Genomic DNA, 20,865 nt, shown 5'->3' with positions numbered 1-20,865 from the left:
CATTTAAAGAAATATTCTTTTTGTACAGATATCGAGTACAGAGTGACAGTGATTATGAGAGACGGATTGTGTTACCCCGTTTTACTCTCTATTACTTCTGCTCGATGTCATGTTATTATCCCTGTTAGTAAAAAGCATTATGGCGATATTATATCAAAAAATCATTGTTGTGAGTAAAACATGATATTATGAACTGTTATTCAGAGCGATATTAACTTGGACTCTATATATGCTGTGACTTTCACATATAAAGCCAAGTCACAAAGTTTGTAATATACCGCTCATATGGGACATAATTATAATTATGGATTTCCATCGTTCAAACAGAGAAACCAATTTGCCTAATAGTGTTTAGATATTAATCAGAAAAAGTTTGTATTATCTTGTGATTAGAAAACACCACTTAGATGCACATTATTAGCGTTTACTATGGTATAAATGAAGAGTATTTTGTTGTATTATAAAGCTAAGACATCTTCTATGTGCTTAGGTCAATTCTTTAAAGACTTAAATATAACTCTCATCTATTCATATTTTATGGTTAATTTTGAGTTTGAAATCAAAACATAACATAATGCGTCTCATACCAGTTCATGTATGATTCTTATCTCACTAATTTTTAACATATATCATTATAATCCCAAAATTGTATTTACTTCGGAATTCTGGGTGCACGTCTAGATAGAGATATTATTTTGAAACTCTTACATATGTACACTATTATTTACAGAATTATTTACAGTTGTATCGAGTTTCACAGGAAGACCCAAAAGTTATTATTCTCATTCATGCCCTGTGGCATCACAGAATTCAAATTAAATATCCATTTTGCTTCCTTTTGGAGCAAAGTTGTTTCTATGTCTCCTCCACGAATGCCTGAACGTAGGCTTTCTAAACCCCAACATCTGAACGTATTAGTTTTGCCCTTATGATGGTATAGAAAATGTCTTGCAACACTTGTTATCTGTTTTCCATTTTTAGTATCTTTCTTAGCATTTTGAATATTGCTAAGATGTTCAGTCATCCTCTTTCCCATAGGTCTTGTGGTCATACCTACATATAATAAATTACAGCTGCAGGTTAAACAGTATATGACATTGGGAGTTTTACAGGTTTATGACTCTGGATGGTCCACCGTTTATTGAATCTATCCATCATTACTTTCTTTTTTACCATGTGTGTACATATTTTACAATTTCCACATGGTATGGAACCTTTGTAAAGAGGGGGCTTTTTGGCATTTCTATCAAAATGGCTTTGAGTAAACTGGTCACTCAGGTTGCCTGCTCTTCTGTACGTGAATTGGGGCTTTGTGGGGATTATTGAATTTAACTGGTCATCAGATTGTAAAATATGCCAGTGTTTAAGTATTATATTGGATACTTGATTACTTTGACTGGAATATGTTGAGATAAATCTCAAAGAATTGAGATTATCCTCTGGCTTTTTGGGTTCTAGTAATTCCTGTCTATTCTCATTTATAGCTCGCTGATAGGCTCTCTTTAAGGATTTCCTTGAATACCCTCGTTGTAGCAATCTATCTCTTAGTTCATTTGCTGCTTTCTGGAATGACTCAATAGATGAGCTATCCCTGTGAATCCTTAGGTATTCCCCTATTGGCAGGCTTTTTATTGTGTTTGGATGATGAAAGCTCCGCGCATGCAAAATATTGTTTGTTGCAGTGGGTTTCCTAAAGGAATCTGTTTCTAAATGGTCATTCACTTTTTTTATAACTAGATCCAGGAACTCCACCTGGTGGTGATCCTGTGTCATAGTTAGAAACAGACCAAAAGAGTTATTGTTGAGAAGCGAAATGAACTCATTGAGTGTTTCTATTGATCCCTCCCACACAAAGAAAATGTCATCTATATACCTGGACCAGTGGGTAATGTGTTTAGTATACTGTAAGAGATTGCTATTGAACACTACAGTTTCTTCCCTCCAGCCCAGGTATATATTTGCATAAGTGGGGGCACAGGAGGTCCCCATTTCTGTTCCACACAACTGCAAATAAAATCTCCCATCAAAATCAAAGTAATTGTGATCCAAAGTGAATTCCAGTAGATCCATAATGAATTGTTTGGATTCATTGGATAAAGTCTGATTCTTTGTTAAAAAGTGGGAAACAGCTCTACATCCCCATTGTTTATCAATACTTGTGTAAAGTGACTCCACGTCACATGTGACGAGAATCGATTGAGGGGTTATAGTCAGTGTGTTCATTTTATTGAGAATGTGCATCGTGTCCTTTGTGTAGGAGGGCAATGAATCTACAATGTACCTAAGTCTCGCGTCCACATATTTAGAGGCCTTCTCCGTTAAAGACCCAATGCCAGAGACAATGGGTCTCCCTGGGGGGCATGTTTGATTTTTGTGGATTTTAGGTAATAGATAGAGTGTTGCTATCTTGGGGTTTTTAACATCTAAGTATTGAAATTCCTTTTTATCAATGGTGCCATCTGCTGCTGCCTGTTTAATTAATCTGTTATACTGTTTAAGAAAGTCTTCTGTTGGATTCCCAAAGAGATTTTTATAGTTTTTAGGATTATGGAGTTGTTTTTTGACCTCAGCTATATACATTTCAGTAGGCCATATAACAATATTTCCACCTTTGTCACTCTGTTTTATTTGGACATCAGTCCATTGGTTTATTGATTTTAGTGCAAGTTTTTCTTGTTCAGATACATTATTCAGTGATTTATCAATATCTGAAGAGATAGCTAGTATATCCTTGCATACTAAATCTAAGAATGTAATGGTATTGTGTGAGGTACTTGTTGGTGGTATAAAGCTTGATTTAGTCTTTAAAATTTCACGCCATTTATTATCCTTTTCTATTATCTCATTTGGATTAGTTTCTGAATCCTCTAATAAAGAGATTAGGTTTTTGATAGTAGTTGCTTCATCAGCATTTAAACCTTCTATTTCTCTATTAGGTTCAAAGTATTTCTTGAGCAGTAATTTACATGTAAAGAGGTGTACGTCTTTTATGGTTTCAAACTTGTCTAGTGTGGCTGTTGGAACAAATGACAAACCTTTTTTCAAAACTGAAATTTGTATTTCGGTTAGAATTTTGTCTGAAAGATTAATAATATTCAATTATTTTTGGTTTGTTTCTTTTTGGTGAGTGGTTTTTGGTGGAACATGACTTGCTTTCTTGTTCTGGGTTTGTTTACCCCTACCTCTGCGGGTTCTCCGCCTAAAGGGATATCTCCATTAGTGTTGTGTGGGGTGATTCTTCTTTTAAGGATTGGTTTAGGTCTTAACTCATCCTCTGAGTTATCACCATCTGTAATATCACAATCCTTATCAGAGTAAAACGAATCTGTGATAGTGGATTTGTTCGTGTTCCACATATACACAGATTTATTAGCATAGTCTGTCAAGTCCCTCTCTATTTTCTTTTCTTTTTTATTAGCAATGTATTTTGCAAATCTGTCAACTTCTTCCTTTATTTTTGTATAAGACTTTTGGAACTCTTCCTTTAATTCATACTGTTTTAATTCTTCCCCAATTTTAGTTATTTCCTCATTTAGTTCATTTAGTTTATCTTTCTCATGCTCTACAAGATAGCCTATAAGTTTCAGTGAGCATTCAGTTAGTGCCTCTTCCCACTTAGATTTTAACGTGGGTTTTAAATCTTGAAATGCTGGAAATGATTTGAGTCTCAGACCCCTAGGTATTACTTGGTTATCATTGTAAAAATTAAACATTCCTATGTTCCATTGTCTTTTAATCTGACGTTTGCGAATACGTTTCAAGTTCTTTAGAGATAATAACCATTCCCCCACATTAGCATTATCTATAGTGCTTTTACTTTGTAAATCAACTGTCAATTTTGTGATATCTTCAGACCACTGGAGAATTTCTGCCCCTAAATTAAAGGTTGCCATTGTATGGAATGTATAGTGATTACAATTAATGGTCACGTGCACAATAATAGGAAAAGGTAGTTTACCCACCAGGCGTACAATGTGAAAAAAGAAATTATAAAATTGGCACTGTGACTGTAATAATAGGGAAAAATGGGAATGTAATAATCCCTGGTGCTAACCCTTAAATAGTAATATGAAAATTATGGGAGGGGAATTTGGGGCAAGAAGGGGTTAAGTAGCACTCGTTCCCTATATGTATAGTAATAGTATTGAAATCATTCAACTACTATAAGTATCAATCAGTTAAAAAACTTTACTTTATTAATCACTATTTAAGACCTAAATAATTATTACACAAAAAGCCCCTAGAAAAATAGCTTTTACAAAATAGGCTGCAACATCCAGAGATAAGATACAGCTCAAACCACCCCGCTGTATTCCTGGCCGGTAACAGGATACACCGCCTTCAGGTGCCAGGGATGGCTGAGTGTTCCTGTAAAATCTTGTGCAGTCTATATCAAAGCGTTGGAGCGATATGATAATTATTGTTAAAAACAAAAAAGCCAAACTTGTAGCAGTTTCAGCTAAAAGTAGTACACAAACGCGTTTCGGCCGAGTAGCGGCCTTTCTCAATGTGTTTTCTTGAACATGACAAGCCGAGTGTGAAGCTGTACACTCTTTAAATAATCCAGTTCTGTTTCTCTGTGGCCAATGGGAGCGCGGTTATTACACACGCCCATCTTATGGCCAATCACCAGTGCTGTACTGCTCAGGCACATTTCGATAAAAGGTTATTTCGGAATGGCTGTGGATACAATGTCAGTGCCCAATCAGGAATCACCTATATTATATATGTCGTTCTGCGTTGCACTGTCCTACAGAATAAACTGGTAATGTAGCGATTTGCTCACATCACTCATCTATATCTACTATATTAGCGTGCACCATTTAAAGAAATATTCTTTTTGTACCGATATCGAGTACAGAGTGACAGTGATTATGAGAGACGGATTGTGTTACCCCGTTTTACTCTCTATTACTTCTGCTCGATGTCATGTTATTATCCCTGTTAGTAAAAAGCATTATGGCGATATTATATCAAAAAATCATTGTTGTGAGTAAAACATGATATTATGAACTGTTATTCAGAGCGATATTAACTTGGACTCTATATATGCTGTGACTTTCACATATAAAGCCAAGTAACACAGTTTGTAATATACCGCTCATATGGGACATAATTATAATTATGGATTTCCATCGTTCAAACAGAGAAACCACTTTGCCTAATAGTGTTTAGATGTTAATCAGAAAAAGTTTGTATTATCTTGTGATTAGAAAACACCACTTAGATGCACATTATTAGCGTTTACTATGGTATAAATGAAGAGTATTTTGTTGTATTATAAAGCTAAGACATCTTCTATGTGCTTAAGTCAATTCTGACCTAAGCACATAGAAGATGTCTTAGCTTTATAATACAGAAAAATAGCTTTTACAAAATAGGCTGCAACATCCAGAGATAAGATACAGCTCAAACCACCCCCCTGTATTCCTGGCCGGTAACAGGATACACCGGCTTCAGGTGCCAGGGATGGCTGAGTGTTCCTGTAAAATCTTGTGCAGTCTATATCAAAGTGTGGGAGCGATATGATAATTATTGTTAAAAACAAAAAAGCCAAACTTGTAGCAGTTTCAGCTAAAAGTAGTACACAAACGCGTTTCGGCCGAGTAGCAGCCTTTCTCAATGTGTTTTCTTGAAAATGACAAGCCGAGTGTGAAGCTGTACACGCTTTAAATAGAAAAAATCCAAAAGATAGGAAAAAAGTTGAAGGCTGCACAAACGAATTTGAAGATAAAAAGTATAAACTTTAATTAGTACATTTAAAATTCACAAGCACATTCTCAATTGAGTTACCCTAGCACACAGGGAGTAAGCTGCTCTCCGACGCGTTTCCTGCACTCTAGGGGCACTTCATCAGGGATAGCAGCTGAGTCCCTCATCAAACATTTATACCTGATTGTCAGTTAACCCTTGGTATACCAACATTATAATTTAAAATGACAATACATATTCTTATATGGTTATGCGACCTAGGTACAACATATCAGGATATAAATATAACATTCAAAACCTTATGTTAATAGCGATAATTGTATACTTTAAAAATGACAATTTATTCTTTCAGATACTTTTAGCTGTTTCTATAATTTTCTTCATAGGGGAAATATAAAGCAAGACTTACTTACAAGACTAAGCTAAACGTAAATCCTTTTCAGAAATAGTTAAACAAGATGTTACACCTATCAACAATCTCAATAAAGAGAAAGAAGGGAGTATGTCAGTACCAAGATATCCAAGTAGAGCAAATAAAGAGTCAAAAAATGTGAAGAGCCAGAGGGGCAAAATGTAATCAATCTATCTAGTATACAACTTACAGATGATCAACATAAAGTTCTGGCGAAAGGACTTGGATTTGCCCCCACAAATGACTTTAACCTCTTTGATGTATTGGTTGACCTCAATAAATTTATGAGAAAAGTAACATTGAAAAAACATTTCTCAGATTCAACAGATAAAGATAGTGATGTTAGTCTTACTCCTTGTATTGTGTCACATATTGACCCACCAACTATTGAGAGAATAGAGGGAATGAATTTTGATGAATTATGTGACCTTACCAATCTTGTAACATTACAAAGAGATAGTATAAGATATAATGAACAGGATCTTATAATCCCCAAAAGTAATCTGAAACACACTAATAAACATTTTTATCCTTCCCAATCTAGGAATGAAAATATTGACCTTTTTCATACTATTGTTGAGCAACAAAATTACAAAATTGCATGGTATTGAGATTGGAAAAATAAAACAAAAAAATAATTTATCTAGAACTGAATGGCAGGCCTTGCGTGACCTACAAAAAATGAAGACTTAGTGATTACTAATTCAGATAAGGGGGGCTCCATAGTTGTTTTGGACAGAGTAGCTTATGAGACTGAAGCCTATACACAACTTAATGATAGAGAAACATATAGAGCCCTTACCTTTAATCCTACAACAAAATTTATCACAGAATTGGATATAATCTTGGAAGAGGGGATCAAATTGGGTATTTTAGACAAGAAACTAGGTGAGTCTTTATTGGTTAGATTTCCAACAATATCTACCTTCAAACATTTGCCAAAAATTCACAAAAATCCTTTAAAACCTCCTGGAAGGCCCATTATTTCCACCATAGGTACTCTAGGAGAAAAACTAGGAGAATGGGTAGATGGGCACCTACAACCTATTGTTACTAAAATGCCAGGCCACTTAAGAGATACTAAACAGTTGCTTAGAACTCTCGATGGATTTAAATGGGATGAGTCCTACTTATTAGTAACAATAGATGTTGTCTCATTATACTCCTGTATCCCCCACAATCAGGGCCTACTGGCATTGGAGGAATTTCTTAAATTTTACACTAATTTTGATTTTGTGTTTATCAGTTATTTAGTTGATGTAGTTGGTTTTCTTTTGACTCACAACTATTTTGTTTTCAAGGGTAAAATTTATTTACAGCATAGAGGAACAGCTATGGGGGCGAAATTCGCCCCCTCTTATGCTAATATTTATTTAGGTTATTTTGAGTTATTTAAGATTTTTGGTGAGCTAAATAGCTTCAAAGAAAACATTAAATTTTATACCCGCTTCATTGACGACATGCTAATAATATGGCAGGGGAATGTCACACAAGTAGAAAAATTTGTTAAATCACTCAATGATAACAGCATGAACCTTAAGTTCACTTGGAACTGGGCAAAAGACCATATTTATTTTCTTGATCTCAAGATTAAAATTGATAATCTAATGAAAGTAGTAACCCTAGAAACATACAGAAAAGAAATAGCAGGAAATACTATCTTAAGGGCAGAGTCAAATCATCCAAAACACTTAAAACAAGCAATCCCAAAAGGCCAATTTATTAGGCTTAGGAGAAACTGCAGCAACATTGAGGATTATAATAGACATGCAGACCTCCTAAAAAAACGACTTCAGGAGAGAGGGTATGACAAAAAAAGCTATTGGAAGTCACACAAGAGAGTGTTAAACAAACGAATCGAGGGAGCTTACTTGAAGATAAAAAGAAAACTAACATCATGGAGAATAACTTAGTTTTCTCTACTCAATACAGTAACCAATACGATAAAATCTGTAGAATTATTAAGAGATACCTCCCAATACTAGAAAAGGAACCCTCTCTAAAGAATCTATCTAATAAAGGGGTTAGCTTTGTGTCTAGACGGGCAAAAACCATAGGTCAACATATAAGTAGAAATTTTTCTGAACCAAACAAACAACTTACTTCGGAGGCAAGTTGGTTAAAAACAGGGAATGGCACCTTTAAGTGTGGGGTAAGACCATGCAAGTGTTGTAATTATGTAAAAACTGGAGATAAGTTCTATTCCCATATAACAAAATGTGAGTTTAAAATATATCAACATCTAACTTGTCAATCTGACTATGTAGTATATCTGATATCTTGTAATTTTTGTGGGAGTCAATACACAGGGAGAACAATAAGACCCCTCAAAGACCGTATCCGTGAACATCTTCTATCTATTGAAGCATTAGAACCAAAAACCCCGGTAGCTAAGCATTTTGCTAAACATAGACAAGGCCATCCCTATAACAAATCTATGATAGATAAAATCTTATCATACTTTCAGTTTCAAGCAATAGATAGAGTACCAAAGAGAATTGTTGGAGGTGACAGATTGGCGAAACTAAATAAAAAGGAAGCCTTTTGGATCCATAAATTGGAAACTGGTCACCCTAAGGGGATGAATAAAATCTGGGACCTCCAATTATATACAGGGATATAAATATGAATAGCACTAAATACTGTTCGCCTAAAAATGTCTTCTCAGAGTGTTTAACTCTTGCCGTTACGTTAATCTAATACCATGCATTGTATATATGTATTTATTGGAGATGTGAATATTGAAGTATTCTTTACATATATATTACTAGTTTTTCTGGGGTGTATAATACAACATTATGTTATTCAATGTATCCTATTAGTGCATAGTAATTTCTACTGTGCATATTCTAGAGTCCTCATCACATTATACTACATTACACATTAGGAGGCTAGTGAATGACTGTAGATATATTAGGCCGTGAATTCCATATAGATTAATCTAGATCCACGTATTATTGCATACATGTGCATGAAAGAAAGAAAATTAAACCTATTAAATCAGGTATTTATTTCTTTATACTCCACTAATCTTTCTTAAGATCAAATACACTCCAATTTAAATTATAGCTTCAACCCGGTATCTTTCACAAACAGATAACGTGTAGCTTAGTCTTGTAAGTAAGTCTTGCTTTATATTTCCCCTATGAAGAAAATTATAGAAACAGCTAAAAGTATCTGAAAGAATAAATTGTCATTTTTAAAGTATACAATTATCGCTATTAACATAAGGTTTTGAATGTTATATTTATATCCTGATATGTTGTACCTAGGTCGCATAACCATATAAGAATATGTATTGTCATTTTAAATTATAATGTTGGTATACCAAGGGTTAACTGACAATCAGGTATAAATGTTTGATGAGGGACTCAGCTGCTATCCCTGATGAAGTGCCCCTAGAGGGCAGGAAACGCGTCGGAGAGCAGCTTACTCCCTGTGTGCTAGGGTAACTCAATTGAGAATGTGCTTGTGAATTTTAAATGTACTAATTAAAGTTTATACTTTTTATCTTCAAATTTGTTTGTGCAGCCTTCAACTTTTTTCCTATCTTTTGGATTTTTTCTGTTAATTACCAGCGCAAGGGAAACGCTGCTGGGAAACAGTTGAACTTTTATTTTTCCCTCTGTGGTATTCATGCTGAGAGCGGCTTTTAATCAAGGTGCTGGAATACAGGTGCGCCTGGCGTGTATATCCCCTCTCTGCGGTGAGTAGAACCGGATATTTTATACTATTTGTACCGGCATGGGGTTATACTTTAACGGAATTACTACTGGGAATGCACAAAATCTATGAACTGTGTTTACGTGAGACAACTGTAACACTTTGATTTAACATACATATGACTGAACTGTCAGGACACGCAAAGGCTCACAACATACTTACTAATTTATGTACTGAAGTCCAAAAAGTGCCGTGAAGTGTTTTTCTTTACCCCTTCCTGCAACAAGTAGGACCGGACCGACACAGAGAGCTACCTAGCCATTACGGATTCCGGTGCGGGGTGCCACCTTCAAGATAGAGGTACAATCCTTTATTTCTTATCTTTTGCCACGGTTAAACGCTTACTAACATATAAGCTCCTCTCCCGATATTGGTGATTTAGCAGTTTTGCTTGTGTTTGTGCACAGAGTATCGTGACTAGAATTGAATATACAGCAAAAATAACACTATGTCTTTTTAAAGGGACAACAAGCCTCACTATACCTAGGTTTACCAATACACTGTAAGAGGGACATTAAATCAAATTTAATGAGCATTCAGATGGACTAAACCCACAGAGTGGATCATATTACTTTACCAAGAAGCTATAATTGGTATTCTAGAAGAATTTGTGTGAATGTTGAATTTTTTCCACGCTTTAAATAATCCAGTTCTGTTTCTCTGTGGCCAATGGGAGCGCGGTTATTACACACGCCCATCTTATGGCCAATCACCAGTGCTGTACTGCTCAGGCACATTTCGATAATAGGTTATTTCGGAATGGCTGTGGATACAATGTCAGTGCCCAATCAGGAATCACCTATATTATATATGTCGTTCTGCGTTGCACTGTCCTACAGAATAAACTGGTAATGTAGCGATTTGCTCACATCACTCATCTATATCTACTATATTAGCGTGCACCATTTAAAGAAATATTCTTTTTGTACCGATATCGAGTACAGAGTGACAGTGATTATGAGAGACGGATTGTGTTACCCCGTTTTACTCTCTATTACTTCTGCTCGATGTCATGTTATTATCCTTGTTAGTAAAAAGCATTATGGCGATATTATATAAAAAAATCATTGTTGTGAGTAAAACATGATATTATGAACTGTTATTCAGAGCGATATTAACTTGGACTCTATATATGCTGTGACTTTCACATATAAAGCCAAGTCACAAAGTTTGTAATATACCGCTCATATGGGACATAATTATAATTATGGATTTCCATCGTTCAAACAGAGAAACCAATTTGCCTAATAGTGTTTAGATGTTAATCAGAAAAAGTTTGTATTATCTTGTGATTAGAAAACACCACTTAGATGCACATTATTAGCATCTATTCATATTTTATGGTTAATTTTGAGTTTGAAATTAAAACATAACATAATGCAAAACTAATACGTTCAGATGTTGGGGTTTAGAAAGCCTACGTTCAGGCATTCGTGGAGGAGACATAGAAACAACTTTTCTCCAAAAGGAAGCAAAATGGATATTTAATTTGAATTCTGTGATGCCACAGGGCATGAATGAGAATAATAACTTTTGGGTCTTCCTGTGAAACTCGATACAACTGTAAATAATTCTGTAAATAATAGTGTACTTTTGTAAGAGTTTCAATATAATATCTCTATCTAGACGTGCACCCAGAATTCCGAAGTAAATACAATTTTGGGATTATAATGATATATGTTAAAAATTAGTGAGATAAGAATCATACATGAACTGGTATGAGACGCATTATGTTATGTTTTGATTTCAAACTCAAAATTAACCATAAAATATGAATAGATGAGAGTTATATTTAAGTCTTTAAAGAATTGACCTAAGCACATAGAAGATGTCTTAGCTTTATAATACAACAAAATACTCTTCATTTATACCATAGTAAACGCTAATAATGTGCATCTAAGTGGTGTTTTCTAATCACAAGATAATACAAACTTTTTCTGATTAACATCTAAACACTATTAGGCAAATTGGTTTCTCTGTTTGAACGATGGAAATCCATAATTATAATTATGTCCCATATGAGCGGTATATTACTAACTTTGTGACTTGGCTTTATATGTGAAAGTCACAGCATATATAGAGTCCAAGTTAATATCGCTCTGAATAACAGTTCATAATATTATGTTTTACTCACAACAATGATTTTTTGATATAATATCGCCATAATGCTCGATATCGGTACAAAAAGAATATTTCTTTAAATGGTGCACGCTAATATAGTAGATATAGATGAGTGATGTGAGCAAATCGCTACATTACCAGTTTATTCTGTAGGACAGTACAACGCAGAACGACATATATAATATAGGTGAATCCTGATTGGGCACTTACATTGTATCCACAGCCATTCCGAAATAAACTATTATCGAAATGTGCCTGAGCAGTACAGCACTGGTGATTGGCCATAAGATGGGCGTGTGTAATAACCGCGCTCCCATTGGCCACAGAGAAACAGAACTGGATTATTTAAAGCGTGTACAGCTTCACACTCGGCTTGTCATTTTCAAGAAAACACATTGAGAAAGGCCGCTACTCAGCCGAAACGCGTTTGTGTACTACTTTTATCTGAAACTGCTACAAGTTTGGCTTTTTTGTTTTTAACAATAATTATCATATCGCTCCCACGCTTTGATATAGACTGCACGAGATTTTACAGGAACACTCAGCCATCCCTGGCACCTGAAGCCGGCGTATCCTGTTACCGGCCAGGAATACAGGGGGGTGGTTTGAGCTGTATCTTATCTCTGGATGTTGCAGCCTATTTTGTAAAAGCTATTTTTCTAGGGGCTTTTTGTGTAATAATTATTTAGGTCTTAAATAGTGATTAATAAAGTAAAGTTTTTTAACTGATTGATACTTATAGTAGTTGAATGATTTCAATACTATTACTATACATATAGGGAACGAGTGCTACTTAACCCCTTCTTGCCCCAAATTCCCCTCCCATAAGTCCTTCTTTTGACCCATTTTGCCAAAGGAAAGGAAGTTGCCTAATAATTATGCACACCTGATATAGGGTGTTGATGTCAATAGACCACACCCCTTCTCATTACAGAGATGCACATCACCTAATATGCTTAATTGGTAGTAGGCTTTCGAGCCTATACAGCTTGGAGTAAGACAACATGCATAAAGAGGATGATGTGGTCAAAATACTCATTTGCCTAATAATTCTTTACTCCCTGTATATGCACCAAATATATTCTCTAAAGTATTTTGGGAAATGTTAAAGAGTAAACTATTTCCTTTCATAACGGATAGAATGATAATAGGAGGTGACTTTAATCTCTCACTTTGTCCAGCGATTGATAGATTTTCAAAAAAAAATTTGGCTCTATATAATAAGCAAGCTAAATTTATGGAAAAATTTTGTTATCAATTGAAATTAATTGATATTTGGAGACTTTATAACCCGGACCAACGTATATATACCTGTGAAACTAAAACATTCAAGACATTCTCCAGAATTGATTTTATTTTAGTTACAGAATCTCTATCACTGCAAAAAATGGAAGCGGAAATTGGTGAGATAGTTATTTCGGATCATGCAATTGTCTCTTTGTCGTTTTTTTTTCCCTCTAACTAAGTAAGAGGTCATTTAAATTTTATCTTTCCATGGTATATGTATAAGAACATGAAATTTAGCCTATGGCTAAAACAAAAATGGAAAGATTATTGTACGTATAACATCTCCTATTTCCATAAAATTGACATTTTCTGGGAGGCCTCTAAAACATTCCTAAGGGGTGAAATAAAAGCATATATGTGTAAAAAGAAAAAGAAAGATAGAATGAGAGAAGTCCAATTGGCTAATTACGTTAGAAATAGTTATAAAAAATATATTACTGACCCAACGCTTGTACACTGGGAATGTTATTCTAGGGCCAGATTAGAAAGGGATATATTCTTTAAACAGAATTTCTTAGAGGAGGAGACTAAACTTAATATACGTTATAAGGGCTATTATGGGTGTTCGACAAAACATCTAGCAAATATAATTAGAAGTAGGAAGAAAAATAATTATATTTTATCAATTAAAGACCAAGATAATAGATATACTGAAGTAGATGATATTAATAATGCTTTTTTTATACTATAAAAATTTATATTCTCAGTCTAATAACAATAAACAAAATCAAGAGAAATTTTGGTCTCAAATAAAAATTCCTCAAGTGGCAGGTGACTCTCTGGAAGGCTTGAATTCCCCCATTTCATTGGAGCAGATAGAGGATGCAATAAATAGAACTAAAGTAAATAAAGCTGCTGGTCCTGATGCTCTTCCCGCAGAATTCTATAAGATTTTAGCGGATGAGATTAAGCCCACATTGGAAAAACTTTTTAATACCTATTTTATGAGTGGTTGCCCACTCTCAGAATATTTTGCGGCTGCTAATATTTCTCTTATACCAAAAAAAGAGATCCTGAAGATATGGCCTCTTATAGACCGATTTCGGTACTAAATATAGATTATAAGATACTAACCTCTATTTTATCTACCAGATTAATGAAATGTCTTGATAAAATTATACACCAAGACCAAACGGGATTTTTGGCCTCTAGAAACTCATCAAAAAACATTCGGAAAATTATTACTCTTATAGATTATATCTGGAATTTAAATAAAGATATTAGTAAACAATTTAAGCAGGATATTGTGCTCTTAACATTGGATGCTGTTAAAGCATTCGACTCCATAGAATGGGATTATCTATTTCAGACGTTGGAGAGATTTGGGTTTAAAAAACAATTCCTCCAATTTGTGCGTAATTTATATAAATCTCCTATCTCCTATCTTCTGATTAATGATACTCTTACCTCTGGTATAAGATTACAAAAAGGTACTAGGCAAGGATGTCCTCTCTCGTCCTTACTTTTTAATTTGGCACTCGAACCTCTTGCGATCTGGGTAAGGGAAGTGATGGAAGGGGTCAATCTTGGTAAAATCTCTCTGAAAACTCTATTGTATGCCGATGATTTGTTAATCTTTTTATACAATACATCCAACTCTATTCCTATAATCTTGGATTCTTTGAATCTCTTTAGTTCTTTTTCCGGTTATATGGTGAATTTTCAGAAAAGTGAAGTGATGTGGATTTCTAAACATAATAACAGGACAATTAATATCACGTTCAAAGAAGTTGAGATATTAAGATATCTAGGGATTTTTTTGCACAGAAACCCAGATAAATGGTATGATCTTAATTTTAAGACGCTATTTCAGAAAATCGAATCTGACTTGAAATTGTGGGCTGTTCTACCTTTATCTCTGTCAGCCAAGGTTAACCTTATCAAGTCAATTATTTTCCCTCGCCTACTTTTTTCTTTACAGAATTTACCTTTGCTTTTGACTAAAACTGACTTAGGGAAACTAAATGCAAAATTCTCTCAATTTATTTGGCGAGATAAGAAAAAAACGCGTATTGCTTTGGAAAAACTGATGTATTCTCATGAAGCGGCCAGTTTAGCCTTACCTAATATCAAATTTTATAATATTGCTGCCCTAGGGAAAATTGCAGTAGACTGGCTGGCAGAAACTAATTGGTTCTCATCTAAAGAAATTGAAAGTTTTATGATCTATCCATTTTCTCTTAAAGCCTTATTACATATATCTGTAAAAAAATTACCTAATAATATTAAGAGTTTAATCTCAATTTGATTTGATAAATGCACAGAAAGTGGAAAAGAATTATCTGTTTGGTTTGATGCTACGGTCTATACAGATCTCATTAGACGATTTGCTGTTTTTCTGTTGAATTGTTTATTTGTATTTATTTGAAAATATGGCCCTGTGCGGCTTGCAATTCCGTTTTCTTTTGTTTTTTTCTGTTTTCTGTATTATGTATATTATTTTCACTGATGGCATGTATAAATAAATAAATAAATAAATAAAAAGTAATTTTTTAGTTCTTTTGAGTAAGGAAGGGAAACATTCTGAAAATGTTGTGTAGGTGTGCACAGCAGGATTTGGTAACTGCTTGTAAATGTGGGCTGAATGTCATTTTAAGTCAAGTGTGACCCCAAGACTGAGGACCTGGGGTGAGGTGTTGCAAATAGAGTCTTCGACCATCAGAGAAATGTCAGGTCTCAGATGTCTTTATGGGGGGGGGGAATAAGAAGCAGCTCAGTTTTGGACAGAGTGTGAAGACATCAAATTGGAAATTGCAGAGAGGCAGTTGGAAATCTGGTTGAGTAAAGAGGGAGAGATATTAGGAGAGGAAAGATAGATTTGGAAGCCAAAGGAAGCTATACATTTTCCATGGGACGATGTATAGAGAGTGAAAAGCAAGGGACCAAAGACAGAGCCTTGCGGTACTCCAACTGAGAGAGGCAAAGGATCAGAAGATATGTTGTTAAATTAAACTGAAATCGAGCGGTTTGAGAGATATGAAGCAAACCTGGAGAGGGATGTGTCTCGGATGCCAAAATAATATAAGATTTTTAAGAAGAGAGTATGGTCAACTGTGTCGAAAGCAGCAGATATGTCAAGAAGAATTAGTAAGGAGTAGTGGTCCTTTGCATTAGCTGATAACAGGTCATTTGTTCCTTAAGTAAAAGCAGTTTCTGTTGAGTGTTTAGGGCGGAAACCAGATTGCAGTGGATCAAGTAAAGAGTTAGTTGTGAGAAATTGAGTTAGCCGATTATAGACCAGTCGTTCCAATAATTTTGTAGCAAAGGGAAGTAAGGAGAACAGGCTTTTTTAGAATTGATGTGATTGACGCATGCTTAAATCTATCAGGAAATGTGCCAGCGGTGAGAGACTGGTTAAAGAGGTGAGTTAGGGTAGGGGTTAGTGAAGCAGAGAGAGAGGTAAGAAGTTGTTTGTATGTGTTATGATAAATGGGGGTTAATATTTTATATATAAAATATATCTTTAAATATAAATTTAAAATGTATTGAAACCTAAAACATATATTATATTACCTGATGAACTCTGTATATTACTTAGACAATAAAATGTGTGCTGCATATTCTTAAAATAAATCTTGAAAAAATAAAGGCCAAATGGGAGTATCAAACAGACTTTAGAGAATTATATTTGTTGTGACACCAGCTGTGCCAACCAAAAAAACTGGCAAATAAATGAATCAGCCATTTCCTATAATTTCTTAAATTAGTTCTATTGCTTGTAGTTCAGTTACTTTCTTCTTTCTCCATCGAGTTTTCATGTTAATTTATTAAAACCATATGTGACTAATAGTTTTTCATCTTTTTCTTTTTTGCTTCCTTCTCTTTTCATATCTATTTCATTAAACTAAACTAACTATTTCAGCATATTTTTTGTTTCTATTGTTCTATGTTTAGTGGTTAAAGGGACACTGAACCTATGCAATTTTAAGCAACTTTATAATTTACTCCTATTTTCATTTTTTCTGCGTTCTCCTGGTATCTTTATTTGAAAATCATGAATGTAAATCTTATCAGCCAGCCCAATTTTGGTTCAGCACCATGGACTTCCTTATTAGAGGCTAACATTTACCTGACAATATGCAAGCATAACCCAGGTTCTCAACCAAAAATGGGTGCGCTCCTATGCATCACATTCCTGCTTTTTAAATAAAGGTAGCAAGAGAATGAAGAAAAATTGATAAGAAGACAAAATTAGAAAGTTGCTTAAAATTGCATGCTCTATCTGAATCACTAAAGAAATTTTTTTTTGTTTAATGTCCCTTTAATGTTATAATTAACTAGTCGATAAGCCTGTCCTGAGGGAATTCAAATTATTTTTTAAACTACAGATGTAGAAACAACGTATTTTGCAACTCTTCTTTTATATAAAAATGTAAGCTACAGGTTTAGCAACACTATAATTTTAATGGACTACTGTCTTAAATATATCAAAAATATTTTCTATATAATAAACTACAGATATAGCCACACTCTAATTAGACAAACTACTGTCCTAAATAAATACAAAATGTATTCTCTTTAAATTATATCTACTTTAAGTATATTTCTTTATATACATAACCTCTAAACCGCAAAACCCCTACATCGCAATAAACCTATTTACCCTATTAACCCCTAAACTGCAAAATCCATACATCACAATAAACCTATTTACCCTATTAACCCCTAAACCGCAAAACCCTTACATCGCAATAAACCTATTTAACTCATTAACCATTTAAACCGCCAAAACCCACAATGCAAATAACTATTTAAATAACTAAGTATAGTACACTAACCTAACACCCCTAACCTAACAACCCCTAACCTAACAACCCCTAACCTAACACCCCATTAAATAAACCCATATTACCTAAACTAATACATTCTAAAGTTAAAAAAAAATAAGTTTACAAAAAATAAAAAAGCTAACATTACAGATAATAAAAAAATCAAATAACCAAATTTAACAAAATTAAACCTAATCCCTATGAAAATAAAAAAGACCCCACCAAAATAAAAACACCCCCTACTCTAACAATAAACTACCAGTAGCCCTTCAAAGGGCTTTTTGCAGGGCATTGCCCCAAGATAATCAGCTCTTTTTCAAGAAAATACACAAAGCCCCCCTAACAGTAAATCCCACCCACCCACCAAACCCCCCCAAATAAAATAACCTAACACTAAAAAACCTAAACTACCCATTGCCCTGAAAAGGGCATTTGTTTGGGCATTGCCCTTAAAAGGGCTTTTAGCTCTTTTTCTGCCCATCCCTAATCTAAATAAAACAAATCACCCAAAAAAACCCTTAAAAATCCTAAATATAACCCCCAGGTTGGTACTCACGGTTCCTGAAGTCCGGCGGAGAAGGTCCTGTTCCAGGCGGTGAAGTCTTCTTCCAAGCGCAACCTCTTATTCTTCCAGGAACATCCTGCGGGGAGTGGAGCTGAAGACTGAAGACCGCAGAGCTGAAGACCGGTGTCCCTGGAACTGAAGACTGGCGACCATGGAGTCATGGAGCATGGAGACACCTCTTCGTACGATCTACGCCGTACACTAAATAGTGAATTCAAGGTAAGCGATTAAAGATGGCGTCCCTTGAATTCCTATTGGCTGATTTGATTCTTCCAATTCAAATCAGCCAATAGGATGAAAGCTACTCAAATCCTATTGGCTGTTTAAATTAGCCAATAGCATGAGAGCAAGTTAAATTCTATTGGCTGATTTGAATAGCCAATAAAATTTCACTTGCTCTCATCCTATTGGATAATTTAAACAGCCAATAGGATTTGAGCAGCTTTGATTTTTTTATTTTCTGTAATGTTAGCTTTTTTTATTTTTTGTAACTTTAGAATGTATTAGTAATTTGGGTTTATTTAATGGGGTGTTAGGTTAGGGGGTGTTAGGTTTGGGGTTGTTGGGTTAGGGGTGTTAGGTTAGTGTACTGTACTTAGTTATTTAATTATGGGAAGATTACGAGTTTTGCGTTATGAGGGGTGTGGTACTAACTTGTAAGTTATTGTCACCGCTCACTTCTCTACAGCGCTGGTATTACAGGTTTAAAAAAAAAAAACGGCGTTATCAGGCAAGAAGTAAGTGTAAAGCAAAATTGAGCTCCATACCGCACTCCAATACCAGCGCTGCTGAAAGCTGCGGTGAGCTCGTTTTACGTGCTCGTGCACGATTTCCCTATAGACATCAATGGGGAGAGCCGACTGAAAAAAAGCCTAACACCTGCAAAAAAGCAGCATAAAGCTCCGTAACGCAGCCCCATTGATTCCTATGGAGAAACAAAATATATGTTTACACCTAACACCCTAACATGAACCCCAAGTCTAAACACCCCTAATTTTACACTTATTAACCCCTAATCTGCCGCCCCCGACATCGCCGACACCTACATTATATTTATTAACCCCTAATCTCCTGCCGCCAATGTCGCCGCAACCTACCTACACTTATTAACCCTAATCTGCCACCTCCAACATCGCTGACACCTACATTATATTTATTAACCCCTAATCTCCCGCCCCCAATGTCGCTGCAACCTACCTACACTTATTAACCCCTAATCTGCCGCCCCCAACGTCGCCGCCACTATACTAAATTTATTAACCCCTAAACCTAACGCTAAGTCAAACCCTAACCCTAACACCCACTAGCTTTAATGTAATTAAAATAAATCTAAATAAAACCTTCTATTAATAACTAAATTATTCATATTTAAAACTAAATACTTACCTGTAAAATAAACCCTAAGCTAGCTACAATATATCTAATAGTTACATTGTGGCTAGCTTCGGTTTTATTTTTATTTTACAGGCAAGTTTGTATTTATTTTAACTAGGTAGAATAGTTACTAAATTGTTATTAACTATTTACTAACTACCTAGCTAAAATAAATACAAATTTACCTGTAAAATAAAACCTAACCTGAATTACACTAACACCTAACCTTACACTACAATTAAATCAATTACCTAAATTAAATACAATTAACTAAATTACTAAAAAAAAAACCCACTAAATTACACAAAATGAAAAAAGAAATTATCAGTTATTTAAACTAATTACACCTAATCTAATAGCCCTATCAAAATAAAAAAGCCCCCCCAAAATAAAAAAAACCCTAGCCTAAACTAAACTACCAATAGCCTTTAAAAGGCATTGCCCCAAAGAAATCAGCTCTTTTACCTGTAAAAAAAATACAAACAACCCCCCAACATTAAAAACCCACCACTCACACAACCAACCCACCAAATAAAATCCTAACTAAAAAAAAACTAAGCTCCCCATTTCCCTGAAAAGGGCATTTGGATGGGCATTGCCCTTAAAAGGGTATTTAGCTCTTTTTCTGCCCAAAAGCACTAATTTAAAAATAAAACCCACCCAATAAACCCTTAAAAAAACCTAACACTAACCCCAGAAGATCCACTTACAGTTTTTGAAGACCCGACATCCATCCTCAACGAAGCCGGCAGAAGTCCTCAACGAAGCGGCAGAAGTCTTCATCAAACCGGGCAGAAGTCTTCATCCATTCGGGCAGAAGTCTTCATCCAGACGGCATCTTTTATCTTTATCCATCCGGCGCTGAGCGGTTCCATCTTCAAGACATCCGGCGTGGAGCATCC

The sequence above is a fragment of the Bombina bombina genome, chromosome 2 (assembly GCF_027579735.1).
Source record: "Bombina bombina isolate aBomBom1 chromosome 2, aBomBom1.pri, whole genome shotgun sequence".
NCBI classification, from domain to species: domain Eukaryota; kingdom Metazoa; phylum Chordata; class Amphibia; order Anura; family Bombinatoridae; genus Bombina; species Bombina bombina.
The sequence above is the reverse complement of the archived record's forward strand: the minus strand, read 5'-3'. Positions refer to the sequence as shown.